Genomic DNA, 19,785 nt, shown 5'->3' on the forward strand with positions numbered 1-19,785 from the left:
TACTGTTAATGTTAGTTTAGCCGCACGGAATTTTGAAAACTGCGGCCAATATATGGACAATGTATTTTTTTTAAAATCACAATTTGATTTTTTTATTCTCTACAACTATTAATATTTGCAATCACTTTATGAAAGGCTTGGGGAGATTTATTCATTATTATTATTTGTTAAGGCGGCAGACTACTAAATATTTTTGAAAAAACTAATAATATTTCTTTTGCCCGTTTTTCGTAAGTGGAAAGAGGTAATAAAATGTAACTTACCACAATAGTAGATAATGTCATTCTACACCCGAAAATATGAATCGGAAGAATTTTCAGTGTTGCCATCCATAGAAATTACAGTGTAACCAGGATTTGAATTACTCAAAAATCTAAGTAAAGGCAGCGACTAGAAAAATGAACTCAACGGCAATTGGTGACTTATCATGCTGTCTATGTTCCTTGTTTACTACTTTTTAAAAAATATTTCTATTTATTTTATAAAACTTAATAAAATATTACAAAATAAATAGAAACATTTCACTTACGAAAAACTACAAAAAAATATTAGTTTTTCAAAAATATTTAGTAGTCTACCCCCTTAATTACAATGTGTAATTATAGTATAGAATTTCTGTCTGGCACATAAAGAAGAATGAAACACCTCGTTGGGAACAAACGAACAGATGGTATCAAGGGGACATTAACCTTTGTTACTCTGGTTATATTCATACATGTATCCCCGAAAAGTTTGAACGAATGAGTTCCAAGTTCAGTACTGCTATTCACTAGATTCGTATCTTTAGAATTTCAGAAGAGATTTCATTCTGTTATAATGAAGTGTAAATATAGCTTCAGTAAATCTTTAGAAATGTCACCAACCAAGAAAGACAAATAACCGAAAATAGGATAACTTTTTTTTCCCTTTTGGTCTTGGAGTTACCTGTGCAACAACCGTTCTTGAGAGTGTGCCACGTGTGTGTTAAGGTTGTCAAGCTGGTGCATTTGGCATTGCGCCTGTTCATCAAGTGTTGCGTATCTTTCGCTCGAACAATCCAAGGTGGGTTTATGAAAGAGCATTGATCCCCCTTTTACCATGTCTGCAGGTGAAGATAACAAGAAGAAAATAGGCGCAACTTTTCCTTTCCTGTGTTTGCTTTTGATCTAGATAAGCAAAGCACAGAACAGAGAAACCGAATAACGAAATGTCATTGACTGAACCAAATGACATTCAAGTTCAACGGTTATGATCAATGCATTACGCCTACTAGTGGCAAAGCGCCATCCCCCATAAAGACGGTAAGCTTAACCTTCCGGTGGGGGCGCTTTTTTCAGTCACATGCTCGCCACAGTGAATGCGACTTGTAAAACAAACCATCCAAACTGCAAAATACATGTATCTTTGTATGTAAAAAGTGATTTTTGAGCGAATAAATTAAGTTCTTTATTATAACTTCACATTTAATGTTGCAGATTGGAGTGTACAATTGAAATTTAACAAAGAAAAGAAAGAGTACTTTGATTTCACATTAAATTAACGACAAAAGCTACTAATTAAAAACATCCAAAAAAGGGATTCACAGCTCTTCAGTATATCATTCACAATCACTGTATTATCAAACTATTAGTTACTATTTGATTATTATATTACTTTTCACATTTCCGGCGGGATTCGGATTCCATGTTAACCCTTTTCGGATCTCCACTTTTTGAGGTAGATTTTATACTTTCACTCAAACAGCTACTGCTTCCTTACTATTTATCGTAGGATCATGGTTCGTACCTTGTGTTTTTCAGGATAGATCATACTTTCCAACGGTACTACTCGCTTGTCCGTATTATACGCCAGAAACGGGAAAAGTAAAAAATAAAAAAATAAATAAAAAAAACGAGATTTTTAGAAAAAAATCGAAATTTTTGTCCCCTTCTGGCCCAAGCCCGGATTCACGTAGGGATCTGAATTTTTTTTATGTACACAATACATGTACTAAATTTCATCATATATAGTTCAAAAATGTACTGCGTCATTACTATTTGGCCTAGAGTCATGATTCAAACTTCATTTCCTTCAGCATAACAACCTCTTTCCAACAGTACTACTCACATGTCCCTATCATACACCTGAACCGAAAACTTAGGGAAAAACCGGAACTTTTTCTGAAAAAATCACCCCCTTGCAACACGTGCGCCCCTCGGGCCTCCGGTTTCACGTAGGGATCTCAGAAAAATTTGAGAATTATTCAAAGATACACACAATCCGTACGCAAAGTTCCAATCTGATATCGTGAAAACTAAAGGCGTGAAAAGTTTTGAAATTTGCCTTAAGAAAAAATAAAAATGTCACGCCCCTCCGGCTCCACTTGACGCCGCCAAGTTAACCATCCGATTCCCAAACTTCTTTGGTCCATCCTTGATTTGACTAATAAAAAACCGGCTTTAATACCTGTTATAGAACCTAAAAAAGTGGTCAAAGACGATACTACGCCATGGTAGCAAATGTTACCAAAAATCCTAAAAGGGTTACTCAGTAGGTCCACTTTTCATATAGCCTCGCTGCTGAACGGGACGTTAAACTCAAAATCAACTCAACTCAACTCAATTATTTTTCACTTGCATATACGCAATAATTACTTCATCTTTCACCCAGCAGTGTAGCTAGGATGGAGTTTTGGGAAGGGGAAATCCAACAGTTACTTCTCTATTTGGTTATGCTTTAGAATATCTCTCCCAAATAGGCCTTTTCATTCCGAGAGGGATTCAAATCCCATAAACTCATCCCTGGCTATGCTGCTGTTTCCAACATACAGACACATAGCCAGACATATATTTCAGGTAGCATCTGAGTTCTGTATTAATTTACATAAAATAATGTATGAAATTACACTAAAGTTACAAACTTGTTTCGGGTACGTACTCACACGAAACACGGCTTACTGAGGCCCGCAGCCATCCACAAATGTTTGGAAGGCCATAAAGAAGTTAGAGAGGCATATAAAGAAAATAGAGAGTACTTTCTTATTATTCTCTGTAGTAACAATGATACATTACAGGTAAGGGGCTAACGACAATTTAATGAGGCTTGGCCTCTATGCCTTCCTGTAGATGGAAGTTTGATCCTATTACGTCTCTGCCACCGTGTTTCCTCTAGTTCTCAATTGAAAGTATATATACAACTATTATTGACACGACAATTAGAGAAGAAAATTTGAAGGATAAGAATTATAATTACATGACCAGGAGCATGCCAGGAAGGTGAGTCCTGGAAAACTCAATTACCCACTTTTAATGCTCGAAATGTTAGTGACAACCAGGCCCGCTGCCAGCCACAGAGGTTTGGAGAGGGGGACATGAATATGTTACGGGGGCCAAGTCATTAAAAATTTTCTTACAAATAGCTAAATTGTGTTTTTTGTATTAATAATAGCATTTTGTGTTAAGGTCTGGGGGGCCACGGAAAGTTTAGGGGGCCAGCTTCCCCCTAGCCCCCCTCTGGTTGCGAGCCTGGTGACAACTGCTGCTCAAATGACAGCGACCAGTGAGTGGGAGGTGAGAATATAGCGAACTAATAACTCTGAAACTAATAGAAGGCTCCATCAAAAGTCTTTTTGCAAACTGAAAAAAAAAAATAATAAAAAACAATGTCGCATGGAATTCGGCAGCGTGTCCGTCGGAAGGTTAAGACTAATTGATACCGTATTTACTCGCATATAAGCACTCCGCTAAAAATTTAATGTATATTTTAAGAATCAATTTAATATGCGGATATAAGCAACCCAGTAAGGCCCCAGAGAGAGAGAGAGAGAGAGAGAGAGTATGGTAGTACCTCTATCCATTTCACAAGCAGTGTTATGAACTGAAAAATCAGAATTTTACATTATCAGCATTTTCAATATGTTCTCATTCTCTATTCTTGCAGTATTTTGACGCAGAAAAAATAAACATTGTAATAGCTATTTTGTAATTGACAATGGTGTTGCGGTAAGATTCAGAACTCGTTGTCGACATACTCAAATTATTGTTTAAATCCCTCTATATATTATAAGCACATCTCGGAATCTTTGAATGTTAGAGACATAGAATTTGTTACATGGAGTTTAAATTTAAAACATTTGACCCTTCTTTCAGCTTTTTTCTTGATGTTTGCCTTAGAAGTGAAAAAAATGAGGTGAGAAGAAAATGGTATGGGAATTACAAATATTATAATAATATGTCCATAGCTCAGAATCTTTTAAGATTAGACACACGAAATTCGGTAATTGGACTTCTCATGTAAAATAATTAGGCATGTGTTTAACCATTTTTTTTAAAAATATTTGCTTTAGAAAGAAACTAAATAAGGCGGTAAGAAAAAGTGTTGGATTACAATTGTTGTAATTGGATGGCTATATCTCAAAATTCGTTAAGGGTAGAGACACAAAATTTGGTATTTAGATTTTTCATTTAAAATATCTAAATATATTTTCAGTATTTTGTGATACTTCAGCTAGGAGGAAAGAAAACGGCGGATAAACAAAAGAAGTGAAGGTTGCAATTGTTAAAATGAAATGGCCATATCTCGAAATTCATTAAAATTAGGGGACATGAAATTTGGTGTTGAGGCTTTTTATTTAAAATAATTAAAGGCGTGTCTCAGCATTTTTTGATGTTTCCCTCAGAAGGGAATAAAATGCCTGAAGAAAAAACAGTGGGGGGTTGTAATGGTTAAAATAACATGACATATCTCGAAACCCCTCTCGAGGGATTCGTGTTTCAGCGTTTTTTGATAGTTTTCCTCAAAAAGGAAGAAGAAAGATGGAGAAAAAAGCGAGGTAGTTGCAACTGCTATAATAAGATAGCAAAATCTCGAAATCCGTTAAGACTAGAGATATGTTAGGAAAATGAGAAGTGCCGGGCCAGGGTCGGGAAAATGGGGGGATCTGGGGATGGAGTGTCCAGCTAGCCGAAAACTAATTTTCGTAAACATAAAGCTAGAAACAGCAACAATAAAACAGCGTTAAAAAAAAAAAAACAAGATTATATGGCTACTATACTATTATGAGAGACCCTCAAGAATTTTAGGCAAAAATATTGGAAATAGAGGGGGGAGGGGCTTGTATTTAAGGGAATATCGTGTTATAAATATCTACTCCATAAACAGAATAAATCTGAGGTAATATAACAACATACATGTCTCATAAATAGGATACGGATAAGATAAATTAATATTATCAATATGATTAATTTAACAAATTGAGCCTTGTTCTACATTTATGAAACTACAGTAGATTTCCAAACATGGGGATGCAATATTGGTAGATCTATTGTTTACATCATACTATTAGGACATTAAAAACAAACAAACTTAATAGACCTAAGATATCTTATATAATACAAAGTGTTTGCAGCCCATGGTAAATCAGAGTTCTTAACCTTCATTAGCTATATTCACTCACGTTCCATCTGAAAGAGAGAGGAGAATAAAAGAAAGATACAGCAGGCATGATAGACACGTTTGAACCAGAGATCAAAGCCTTACACAAGAATTAATATTACAGATGAGACCCCACTCCATCCAAGCTTTTAGGACTAGATAAAAAAAAAAAAAAAAAAAGAGGAGATTTTACTTCTCTCTAATTAATACTACGTAGATTAAATAGCCAATGAGAAAATATTGGGAATGGTAGGAGAGAAAATAACAACATTAGGGACAATTAATAGAAGAAGGAAAAGTGTCTATAAGATTGCTTGAAAAGAAATTTGTATTATGAAGGACGGGGTACATTGATACTAACAGAAATCTCCTTTCGATTGAATTATACACTGTACTAGCATCATTACCCGCTTCACTGGGTTATATTAAGAAAAAAATAGTAATATGTTCCGTTAATCAGTCAATTTTTACTATTACTAAAGCGCTCTCTGACATCGGTCATTTTCGATGATTTTTGTATTTCTCTTCCCTCCTCTCTCCCAAGTGGCGTGGCTGAATTTAGATTTAAACGGCATCGTAAATGTCACTGTTCCTCACAGCGACCCCAAAAGTTATGGATTCGACACTGATATTCGTAATTTCAATCATATATATATATATCCCTCCCCCATGTTGCGAGGGACGGCATCGTAAGTGTCACTGTGCATCTCAGAGACTACGAGAACTATAGATTCGACACTAATATCTGTCATTTTCGATCATGTATAAATGTTCCTCCCTCTCCTCTTCCCCTAAGTTGCACCGTCCAAGTGATATGACAAAACCATCTCAAGTCTGAACCTAATCTATGATGGAAATTTGATCGTGATCGGTAGGGTGGTTCAACAGTTATGAAGTCACAAAGAGGCATTTTCATTTTTATTTATTTACATATATCTCCTCCTCCCCCTCCTCTAAGTTGCACCGTGAAAGTGAAATAACAAAAATCATCCCAGGCACGAATATCATCTATGTTGTAAATTTAATCGAGATCGATTGAGTGTTTCAAGAGTTATTAATATATATCTCTCCCATCTCCTCCCCTAGGTTCTACCGTCGAGGTGAAATTATAAAAAAAAGTTTCCAATCCCGTATGGGGAACATACGGGACAGCTACTGTATATTTCCAGTGACCCTAATCTCATCTACGTTGAAAATTTGATAGAGATCAGTCTGGTGGTTAAATAGTTGTTAAAATTTATTTGTTTTTCTATCTCCTCCCTTTTCCCCGACCCTAAGTTCTACTGTTAAAGTGAATAGCTGAAAACACTCCCAGGCCAGAACCGAATCTACATAAAAAAAAAAAATGATCAAGATATCGGTTCAGGTGGTTCAAAAGATTAAGAGTCAGCAAAGATTGTCATTTTTAATTTGATAATATACATAGATTACGAAGAAAACGCCTGAATAGTGTGTGGCAGTTCAATAAGCCCTTAATGTTAATGTGTACTATTCGTCAGAAGCTAAGCAGAAACTTCTAACTAGACACGTTACGTATATAAAACTTACAATTACACAGGCCTACAGAAAAAAAAAATTCTTGGTGCCTAAAATTTTAGAGCTGATTTTAACTATGTGTGGGGCGCTGAATACAATAATGTAAGCAGTTTTTTTCTATCAGCTCTACTTTGGTAGATACAGGCTACTGTACCAGTAGTGTTATTTACGTTACAATGTATGTGGAAGAAATATTACAATCCAAAATAAATATGTAAATTATAAATGATGTAACCACTATTTCTGCATGCTTCTTGCAATAGTATACAAAATAAGCAAAAGAAATACAAATATTCTCGTAATAACAAGTTTGAATATGATCTTATAAACTCTGCAACTCAAATAAATCCTACTGTGCTCTATAGAGATTTCTATTTGGAAGAACGGCGCTCTTTTCTCATTAGTGCTGCTATCTGTCGGTACGAAACGGAAACTAGTCATATAGTAGTTCCAGGAACGTCCACTAGATTGCATTGGTATTCTACTTGGCTAGTGGATCGTAGTTGTTGTCTTGCAGGTGGAGTGACATGTTGGAACATGTGAGTTTTGTTCTGAAATCATAACTTGTATCGCGTATACTAAGGCTTTATATTTAACATCCGTGTTAGTGGCCTGAACATAAAATGAGTTCAAGTCGAAGAAGTTGTGTTAACCATCCTGATGTGTTTTGCTACATATGTGGTGAGTACACATTTAAAGACAATAGAAAACATATCAGTGACTTTGTAAAAAAAGCATATCATGCATATTTTGGTGTACGCCTAGGGGACCAAGATAAAACGTGGGCTCCACATATTGTGTGTAAAATGTGTACTGAACACTTGCGACAGTGGACAACTGGAAAAAGAAAAAGTCTTAAGTTTGGTGTTCCAATGGTTTGGAGGGAACCCACAAACCATGTTGATGACTGTTATTTCTGCCTGGTAAATGTTACGGGTATGAATAGAAATAACCGGAACAAGTGGACATATCCTGATCTGCCTTCAGCAAGACGTCCAGTTGTTCATTCCGATGAAATACCAATCCCAACGTTTCACCACTTGCCAGAGCTTTGTGAGACTGAAAACGAACGTAGTGAACATTCTTGTGACATGGATGATGGAAGTGACAGTGATTATGAGGGAATGTCAACAATTCCTCAACAGTTTAATCAAGATGAGCTAAATGATCTAGTTAGGGACCTTAATCTTTCAAAAGAATCGTCTGAATTACTTGCTTCCAGATTGAAGGAGAAAAACGTACTAGAACAAGGAACTAAAATCACATTCTACCGAACAAGGGAAAAGGAGTTTTTACCATTTTTCACTGAAGACACAAATCTCGTATTCTGTCACGATGTTAGAGGTCTCCTAGAACACATGGGTCTTCCAGAATACAATCCAGATGATTGGCGCCTGTTTATTGATAGCTCCAAGCGAAGTTTAAAATGCGTCCTTCTACACAATGGCAATAAATATGGCTCAATTCCAATCGCTCATTCAACACGACTGAAAGAAGAATATGAAGCAATTGCTTTGGTTATGGAAAAAATTAAATATCAGGACCATCAGTGGGTGATTTAAAGATGGTGAACTTTCTTCTTGGACAGCAAAGTGGCTACACAAAATATCCTTGTTTTCTATGTCTGTGGGATAGCAGAGACAAAGCAAACCATTGGTCAAAAAAAGAGTGGCCGCAGAGAGACGACATGGTTGTTGGTAAGAAAAATATTATTAACATGCCTATTGTTGAGTGTGACAAAATCATTTTGCCACCTCTACATCTCAAGCTCGGTTTGATGAAGCAGTTTGTAAAGGCGCTAAATAAGGACGGGCCGTGCTTTGCTTACATGGGAAACAAGCTACCTCAGATCAGCACAGAAAAATTAAAAGCTGGAATATTTGATGGTCCCCAAATAAGACAACTCATGAAAGATCCGGCTTTCGTGGAGTCCATGAATGAGACTGAACGTAGAGCTTGGACCTCATTTGTAGAAGTTATCAAGAATTTCCTTGGCAATAATAAAGCTGATAACTATGTTGAGCTAGTGAACCAGATGCTTAATGCATTCCAAAAACTTGGATGTAATATGAGTATCAAAATTCATTACCTGCACAGCCATTTGGACCGTTTCCCAGACAACGTAGGCAGTCTGAGTGAAGAACAAGGTGAAAGATTTCACCAAGATATTGAAACAATGGAGGACCGCTACCAAGGAAGATGGGATGCCCATATGATGGCAGATTACTGCTGGAACCTAAAAAGAGACTGTGCAAAGAAACATTCAAGGATGTCACGAAAACGAAGCTTCCGAAGTGTTGAATAGATCGTTTTGAACAAATTATTTGATTTTTTATTCATAAAAACTATTATGAAATGTAGTTACAGAGTTATTATGTACTTGATGTTTGTGTTTATATGGTTTTCATTATTTTCAAAGTGTTCCAAATAACAGATTTAAATGTCATAGTTTTCTTTTCACTTACAGTAAAACAGCACCTATGCAATTTTCAACGTTGTAGCAGGTCAGTCTTGCAATTCCTATATCTCAAAAACTAAAGCTGTTAGGGGAAAACTAACGCCATATTTGGATTCAGCGTCCCAATTCTACTTCAAATCAGCTAAGAAACACCCGGCACCAAAACCACTGTAAGCCAGTGTTATTTAGAAAGAAACATAAATTATAGTAGAATTATAACGTAAATGAACTTTTCTTATAAGCAGTACAACTGTAGAAAGGACATTAGGGTAAGAATCACGTGTGAACTGTCAATGAAGCAGAAGAAGATATATATATATATACAGTGGCGGATCCAGGATATGATCAAGGGAGGGGCTAAACCATAATTTGCCGTTTTATCCAGTGTAAAGCAGAATTGAAGCCCATTTTATCCAGTGTAAACCTGAGCGTCAAGGGGGGGGGCTATAGCCCCTTAGCCCCCCCCCTTGGATCCGCCCTTGTATATATATATATATATATATATATATATATATATATATATATATATATATATATATATTCTAATAAATTCCGAAAAAGTAGTGGGCCTTCAAAAGTCTCCACGATTAATCTCTCTACTTATGCATGCTTTCGGCTTCGGTTTTCTGTAGACGCAGTTATATTTGTGGTAGTAGTGACTGCAGTACCAAGATAGCTTGATCAAGTGAACATAGCGAGCTGAGTTATGAGATCGTACAAAATCAAAACTAATTTGAGATTTATACGAAAGTTTCGGGGTTAGAATCTACTTAGACAGATCAATCTATTAGGTTTCCGATTTTCATACTATATTCGATTTTTAGCAGAATAACGTTACATTTTACGAACAAGAATACACATCTTCAACTGTAATTAAAAATATTATCGAACGTTTCTTTTTTTCTTTTGAAGATAATGCTAGTCTTCAGTTCTTCCCCGATTTAGGTAATTCTTCCCACGAGAGTAGCACCAATGTTGTTTTGGGAAGGCTGCTTTATAATAGCAGTTAACAAAATGCAGTTATTTTGACTTATAAAATATGTTCGAAAAATACGGCTGAGCAGAGTTTCTTTTTTTTTCGTATCACTTGTTTAAGTTTTCCCCTTCGTTTGTCAACCCTTCCTCTGAGCCATCGATCGCTATTACTCGTTGCGTGATATTTGAAAGTTTCAGTTCGTGAGTCAAAGGCTAGCATTAAGGATTTTTTAAAAATCTATTTGCGACATTCTGTTCTCTGATGTTGTTGCCTTTATGAGATACAGTTTCTAGGCTGGTTGAATTACATTTGAATTCTTTGGATAAATAGGAAATAAGTCGAAAAATAGACAAAGCATCCCCTACTATTACTATCAGGAACAGTACCATAGTTCACTGACGCCGGAATTTGATGGTTCAGACATCTCCGAACCCCCAATATTTTGGTTGTGAGAAAAGTCTGTGTCGTTTTCAAATTCTTATTTCTGAAAACACTTTTACTGAGTTTTCAGAAATAGCCCAGTCTCTAAGGGGTATCAGCCTAAGTTTCATTTCAAATTTTGTTCCGGGGGAGGCAACATTTCTCCGATGTAAGTGTTTCACGTTTTATAGATAATATACCAATCGAATTCATTAAGAATATGGGAGACAAGGGCAAAAAAGAATTGTTCTAACTCTGTAATGAAAGATATGAAACAGGAAAATAGCTAAAAGACTTCCTGAAGACGAATATGATACCGATGGATAAGAAATCAAATCCAGAGACATGTGAAGATAAAAGAACTACTAGTCTCATATTGCATGCAAAGAAAAAAAACTTCGGATACTGAATAGAAGGTTGTATGGAAGAACAAATTAAAAAGTTGAGAATATGAGACTATTTCCACCGACAGATCAGTGAGAAGGGCTATAGAGGGATTTGTACCAAACAAATACTCATTTTAGACTTCCAAACTATGCTATGCGTAAGAAGCTCATCGCAAGTCTTATACAACGGATATGTCAATTTATCTGTCTTCAGATATCAGAGCAAAGAGGGTAAGAGATATATGAAGAAGCGTTTTTCTGGAATTGATTAGCGTCTCAAGAGTCGGTTCCATCTTATCCGTTAACAATTTATTCAAACCGAAAATGGTAGAAACTAACCATTTCCCATTTCAATGTTGATCACTATAGAACAAATACAATAGAGACAAGCAGTTTCTTGGTATCAATTCAGCGTCTGCATCTCTCTAATAAAATCCACATCTCTCTGGTAGAAATCTACTTCTTCCTGTTTTAATGTTTATATCCTTGAGATAAAAATAATAAAGGATAGCGATTAATGGCTTTTTTTTTAATGTATGGATTCAGAATTCAAGGATTAGGTTCTATATTTGATCTTGTCCCTCAGTTAGTTAGACTCAATAGTTAGACCTCAAAACAATACTATGCGTAGCTAATGTAGAACAGCTTTGCCCATCTGTCCATCTGTCCATCTGTCGACAGATATCAGAGCAAAAATCTGTAAGAGATAGCGAGAAAGTTTTTTTCTTTTTTTAGTGGATTCAGTGTCTCAAAAAATAGACTTAATCTCTGTACTTATTTCTCGATTTCAACCGGAAGTGGTATAAACCTACCACTTACGGTTTCAATGTTAATTGCAACAGAGAAAAATGGTAAAAGATAGCGGGAAAAGACATAGATTCAACACCCTAAATGTATTTGCCATTTTCTTCCGCCTACTAAAAGTGGAAGACACAAATGGATTCCTTCTGGCTACAATATTGAACCTACAGTTTATAACACTGTCATAGTTTCAAATGTGAAACTTAATTTATTTGCCTTTTATCTTTGTTAAATTTTCGTTTCAAGTCTAATCAGATAAAAACCTCAAGCATCGACGGTTGGGATTACAAAACCTTGGAAACATATATAAGTAGGTGTCCAGTTTTTGAAACAAGAATGTGCATTCTAGCTTTATATGCAGAATACATATCAGTGTATATAAGTGTTGCTCACAGATCTAGGTAGGCGCCAAATCACTTATGAATGCAGCAGCATTAATACATAAGGAAGATCACTGGCGTCTTGTCTGGCAATACTCAGCTTGACAAAGATTTATTGTACTGTCCATAAAAGATCATAAAAGTCTCAAATTTGTTCATAAAATATTGATTTTGTTACGTTAGAGCAAACAAAGTATTCTGTTATCCATTCATAAAACCATTAGATTACACAATCAGCCATCGGTAAGCCTTTTTATTTTTCATAAGCGACTTAGCAACAGCTCTGACGGTTAGTTAGCCTTTACATATAGGTATGTGTTTACTGATTCATTAGCTGTTTACTGATTTTTGCCAGCGAAACCTGTGTTCGAAATCTGTAAAGATTCTTATTGCCATTTAAAATTATCCTTGCTAATACGGCCTTGGCTGTTATCTTTATTATTCCATGAATTATGACGTATTTATGATGTTCGTAGAATATGGGATCAAAACAACGTGTTACCATCCGACCTTCCATCAGAGCATATTAGTACGTACACTGTCAAGGAGAACAAGATATGGACACTTGGTCAGTTAGTTGAAAGATTTTAAAAGTTTCACTTTTGTAAAGTTCCTAAACATTCAGCAATAAGTAAAGGACAGGGACTCTACAAGACAACAAGATGACTTTGTAGTTCTAAAACGTTTCAGCCTTTCTTGTGATGCCCCCTCAGTTTAGTAGATCATTCTATACTAAATTAGCTTTTACTCTGACAGCTGATAATTCTTATTCCTTGTACTCCGTTGCCACTTTCTTGTTTTCTAGCTTTGCCAGGTACAACTTAGTTAATGCACTAATGTATGCGATATTTCGCTGTATCGATCGATAGAAAGATATTTTCAAATTTAATATGGGCAATATTACTGTTCGATACATAAACATTTGTTCTATATTGCGATATTCCGATATCCGATATTTTAATATTTTTTGCTATTGTGATGCTCTGGTATTCAATTCTCGATATTTTTAAGTATTTTGATATTTCCATATTCTATACTTTTAGAAATTCGATACTGTTCACTTTTAGATATGTATATAGCACAACGCTAGGGTGGCTCCTGTTATTCGTTGGGCGATTATCAACTTCCAAAGTAAGGATAGCTGGCGCACAATTTAACAAATTTGCACAAATGGCCACTTTCGAAGCAATATTGTTAAGAATAACGCAGTGTATAGTTGGGTACCTTGTGCACAATACTAGAACCGGAATTGTTAAACGTGACTGTTCTCTTTGTGATGGCCGTCTTACCAAACCCTACAGCATCACTGGCCATCCCCTTACTATGGACCTGATGTACGCACAGAAAACAATCGTGGGTTATTGTATATTTTATCATTACTGTCTTTAACATACGTTCGCATACGGTTGGAATGTTTAGACTGGCGGTATTCTATGTGCAACGCTAGTTTCGATAATGAACGAACTCAAATACTCATCACTTTTTGATTATTTGACATCACAATTTTCGTATGAATATATACCAAACACTTGGGATTCCTATGAATTTATTCACTCAAGATGTGAAACATATACCCATGTATATCTTAGAGAACAGCTTCTGTTCATACGTGAATTCAACTGACGACTCTGCATAGCCCTTTGGGGAACTCATGGTACAATTTGTATATATAATACGGGTGTTTCATGGTACATGCGTTATAACTCTCCTATTTGAGCTTTTTCGTCCGTTTTTTTAATTTTGTTTTTCAAGTCCAGAGGCATTGTAGAAGACGTTACGTATGGTTTCACACCTTCCTGTGTCGAGACATAGGAGGTGATGACGTCATAACGTCATTACGTCATGACGTCATTTCATTTTATTAAGCCTATGTTCATTATTTTTTGGCGGGCTTATTTTTGCACGTAGAAGATTGAAATTTTGCACAAACATTCAGTCCACCGAGTAGTATTTACCAGATTTTTTTAGATTTCTGCGTTAAAACAGGGGGGATCCAGAGGGGCAAAAAGTTGTAAAAGGGATATTTTTACCAAAAAATCCCTTTCTTCGGGATTTTCCCGCCTTAGATACATGTGAATGGTACCGCCTGAAAGGCAGTTCTATTTTGAAGAGAATGATTGGCGGATTATAGTCCTAGGGTAAACAGAGATGTCTCAGGAAATTTTTTACCTGAGATCATGGTCTTTTACGGTAATTTGGGGCATTGTGGAGATTCTTGATAAAATTTCCCCCGCAATTAGTATTCAAGATAGAAACTTGAAATTTGGCATACACATTCAGTCTACGAAGTACTATTTATCAGATTTTTTTGAGATCTCTACGTTCACACAGGGCCGTTCCAGAGGGGCCCAAAGTGTGAAAAAATTTCCCCCCGAAATTTTCCCTTTGGCATAACTTTTTCCTCTCCTGGTATATGGTATGGGCATGCAAGTGTTACCATTTGAAAGCCAGCTCCATTCTGAAGAGAATGAGGTATGAACCATGATCCTAGGATAAATAGTGACGATGCAGTAGCTGCTTGACTAAAAGTCTAAAAAATATCCCCAAAATCCAGGTACCCGAAAGGGATAGTTGACAATTCTTCGTTCGTTACAACTCACCACCCTCTTTTCCTCCCTCCCATCTGACTCTGCGCGAACTAACCTACAGCGCAGTCTGTCCTATTTTAATTCTAATTTTGTTTGATGTGAATTTAACATCCCTATCAACAGCGAAGCTATATGAGACGTGGACCTACCGCTCAACGTAGGATCCGAACCACATGAGCTCCCCCCAGGAGTCGAACCCGGGTCACCCACGTCCAAAAGGCACGTACGAAAATCGTTTAGTCACGAGGGAGTTCTCATTTTATATTTGACATAAAACTAAGTCTAAAATAAAACAAGAAGTATTCGTAGATTTAATACTTTTAAAAAACGTTATAACGCAATACATTTTCGAAGATATTGGTGGTTACGTCACTTCAACCTTGGCCTTAAAACGAAGCCATACTTATTATTGGAGCACAGAAAGATTTCCTTTTTCACTTAGCAACAGTGGAAGAAAAACCAGTCTTATTAATATTGTTTGTTGGTGCTTTAAGTTCACAGTTCATGATCATATGAATGAACTATAAGCGGTTTCAACACCCCTCTCTTCTCTTTCCGCTCCAGAGAGCGCCAAATTTTCAAAGTTTTTTTTTTTTTTTTTTTAAAGGGGAAATGTCCCTATTTATCACATATTTTCAATTTTTCATACCTTATGATTACATGCGCATAGTACTACCATTTGAAAGCTTGTTTCATTCTAAGATGTGAACTATGATAGTTGGAAGGATAGTAGTTTGGAAACTTTTATTTTATACTTTATTTTTCCCTACTTATATTACATATAAAATTTGGTATTGTCGAACAGGATCAAGAAATATTTTTCTCTCATACCTATTGTAGGTGTTGCAATGAAAATTGGCGCAAGCATTACATACGCACATACCATAGTATTTTCAAATTAACATATAGTTGGGCACCTGCTTTTTTACGTTATATTTAAATTTTGTTTATGTTTAGATACTGACTTTCCCTTTTCCCAAATTATCACTCATCTTTTTTGAGTTTCCATTTTGAAATATGTTTAATATTTTACATTTTCCCTTCCCTTGCTGCGATTACCCTTAATGAATATTTGGGTCAGTAAAATTGAGAGGTCAGTACTTTAATTTTCATTAATAATTCGTGTCCATAATTTAATAGAACTTGATCTATGATTAAAAGAAAAAGGCCTTTCATATTACCACCTTTTCCTTCACCGTTTAAACCAGTTACTTCAAAATTCGATGAAGTTGAAGCAGCAACAGACATGTGTCAAAATTTAACACAACTAACATTGAACCATTATGCTAATTAATTAACACAGTCATTTTTTTAGTGCATACCCTACACTAAACCTAACCTATCAGAACTATCTGTATCTGTATATGGTACTCGTTGACCTGTAGATATTGTGAAATTTCGTACTATATAAATGCTTACCATTCAACCATTTATTCACGTATTCTTCCCCAAAATACGGTATTTTCCACAAAACTTTCCCTTCAAAAATATCCAGCTTCTGTTCATCTGTACGAGTTAGCGACCAACATTTATATCCATACAACACAATAGGCGATATGATAGTTTTATAGATATTTTCCCCGATTACAGTGAAAGATTATTTATTTATTAAACAAACTTCTAGATGCAGCCTGGAAGGCTTATTTGCACTAGAATCATTAACAATAATAACAACAATAATGGAAAGGAAGCTTTCCATGACCTACATTGAAAGTTACCATCCCCGTATTCGCTTGGTGAAACTGAGGATTCAAAAATCCTCTTAATACAATTTTTGTTGGATGCGTTGAAAGAAATTCCAAGCTATGGGAATTAGGTTCTTCAATTTGAAATACTTAAATCATATATTGCCAAGTAAGCATACTTGTCAGTGATATTCTTTCTCAAAGATGTTGTTTCGATAGACGTATATAAACTGCAAGGACTCTTAAGAATTGGACGTGATGTTATTAGAGCGCTCATCTATAATGTGAAGAGTCCATGGTTTGATCTCCTGCCGCGCAAGTTTGTGGTGGACAACATCATGTAAGAGAGTTTTCTCGAGATTTTCCCGTCTCTTCCTACATTCTCATTCCGCCAATTACATGATAAAAGTAATTAATTTTTATTAATCATCCATCTCCTTTAATCTACTTGACATATTTATGTGGCGTGCAGTAGAACAACGTTTCATTAAAAATTCATCTTTAATATTACAAAAATAAATCTGAGTGAGTGTGTTTCTGAGTGTCTGTCACTCAGCTTTTTGTGTCTGATGACACATAGATTGATCTTAACCAGTTCTAATCGAGTACAAATCCGTTTCTTCAATTTTCGGTTCGGAAGAATTTACAGGCGGGGGTCAACATGTGTGCGAAAATGTATGCCCATTTTTCGCTGTTTCTAAGAACATCTTGCCTGCATGCAATTCACATTACATATTGGTTATGCGGTCTTACATAAGAGCAGATAGCAACGACGGGTACTTACTTCTTTTTAACCCAGGTTCTGAATTGAGACCTGGAAATTACGCGCACTTGTAGCTAATATAAATACTTATAGGAATTATAAAATTCTTATATAAAATTACAATGAACAGTTGTCAAACAATTGCCAGTAGATCAATCTTAAATAATAATGTTACCTAATAAAAAGGATATACCTGTAGTTGTATAGGGATCAACAATGATAACGATTACTGAGTGTTTATCTTAGTATTACCTGTATTAACACACTGTCTTGTTTGTTAACAACCACAGAATGACAGCAATTTTGTCAGTGATTAGTTATAATTCACTGATAATGTTTACTGGTATTCACCCAGTATGGTAAATAAGATAAGAAATACGTTTGGCTTCTGGAAAACGATTTTCTGTCCTCGAAATGGAGCTCCTTTGATATGTATATAATATACTTGTTAATTAGTTACTAACTGTAAATGAAGAAATATTTATAATAGAATACGAAAGAAACGAAAAGTAAATGAATTAAGAGAATTGATATCAACTATCTACTTTGTTACTTTCAGTTACCTAACTGGATGAACATTGCGAGTTTATTACTGTACAATTGCATAACAGTGCAGGGTGGCGTATTAGGTGGGCTATCGGGCTCAAGTTCTCCCGAAATAAATTTATTACATGCACATCATTAAATTTTGTCGGCAGCCAAAAGGAAAAATATAAGTACTTATTCACGTGTTGTGCATAGCCCCCTCAAAACAAAATCCTAAACACGCCACTGATAGTGCCTAAGTTTTGTCTTCTATGTTATATTTGTAAATTTTTAACCCATAATACCCATATAAACACAAAGGTAGACATATTAATTTCCTTAAACAACATTTGTTTTCTTATGAATAGTTTATTGGTACATTATTTTACAACCTTTAAATCTGACTTCTTATTGTCAAGACCTATATTTCAATAAATAGTACCTTACAAATAATAATAATAATAATAATAATAATAATAATAATAATAATAATAATAATAATAATAATAATAATAATAATAATAATAATAATAATAATAATAATAATAAATATCTATGTATGTGTGTGTAATATGTAAGTATGGTGAATTAATAATGTTTTCGTAACCTAAAAAAAAGGACTTTTGTCTTTGATTTTAGTATCTTAAAATCCCGTCCCCTCTGAAAAATCTTGGCTCTCTAAGGAAAATTTCATCACTATACCTTTGGTCTTCATGCAAATAATTGACGGTCAAATAATTAGTGACATGAAAATAGTACTTTGGAATGAAATTCTATTAAAACTAGACACAATGTTGAATATACATTATTTGGCGTGGGAGACGCGGGTTCGATTCCCGGCGGGAGCTCATGTGGTTGGGATTCCACGTTAATCAGTAGGTCCAGATCTCATATAGCCTTGCTGCTGAAAGGGACGCTAAACTAAAATTCAATCAATCAACTCAAGACATCTTTCGTACCAGGGGTACACACTCTATTACTTATCCATTATCTCATTATTTTTAAATGAAATTTTAATTGTATAATTTCATTGTTTTGGACTAAATTTTGCTCTAGCCTATTGTTATTTGGAAGTGATATAAAATAATATTTTGATCTGATTAATTTGGATGAATATCAGATTCAGCAAAGTACTATTATTTCCGTTATAATTTCTATTTCTTTAGTGTCAGTTGGTACAGAGAAAAAATAAAACATTACACTTGCATACAAAAGTTAAGGTATATTATGAGATAAACTGACATAAAAACAATAGTAAATCTATTATTATTCCAAAGATGAGCTTACCTGTAATATTTGTGTGACCAGTATTAACAATTGGAAGATCAGAGCCCAATGATAATAACACCTTCTCCCGCACCCTGCAACAATAACCCTGGACACTTGCGTTATTCCGCACACCATGAGAGAGTTTCGACACGACACTCTCCCTTCGTATATTGCAGCTGATTCGCAAAATAAACACTATTAGCCAATGCATACACATGCCATAACCAAGTGCACAATCAACCTACTATCAAAATGCATGCTTACAGTTTATAGACATATACACAATATTGAGGTTTTAAGTGAAAAATGTTAAAAATTATTATGTAATTCGCAAGAAAAACAGCAAATGACTCTGTTGGTTTGGCTGTTAGAACTAGGGATAAGGTTTGTTTCTCGACTACCTGCCCGCGCATCGATTTTTGCTAGATAGCGAAAGCGGGCGGGCGGGAGTCAGTCGTTCATTCGTGCTTCGCTCCGCCAGTGTTCCATGGTATGGGGATGGAAGAGAGAGCAAGAGAGCTGCAGTGCTCGCGAGCACTTGACAGCGCCAACTGCAACAAGCGAGCTCACTCAATTCAAATGAACAAAGAATTATTTTTCTCGGTGG

General features: G+C 35.4%; 1 protein-coding gene across 1 annotated transcript in view; it reads right to left on the minus strand.

The window, feature by feature from the left end:
* Mct1 (Monocarboxylate transporter 1) overlaps window positions 1–19,539 on the minus strand; it is a 227,302-nt gene extending 207,763 nt beyond the window's left edge. The window contains exon 1 of the mRNA XM_081768997.1: window positions 19,197–19,539. The gene's annotated coding sequence lies outside the window, so the exon portion shown is untranslated. The remainder of the gene's footprint in view (window positions 1–19,196) is intronic.
* Between the last annotated feature and the right edge of the window lie 246 nt (window positions 19,540–19,785).

The sequence above is a fragment of the Thermobia domestica genome, chromosome 8 (assembly GCF_964235325.1).
Source record: "Thermobia domestica chromosome 8, izTheDome1.hap1.1, whole genome shotgun sequence".
In the NCBI taxonomy this organism is placed as follows: Eukaryota; Metazoa; Arthropoda; class Insecta; order Zygentoma; family Lepismatidae; genus Thermobia; species Thermobia domestica.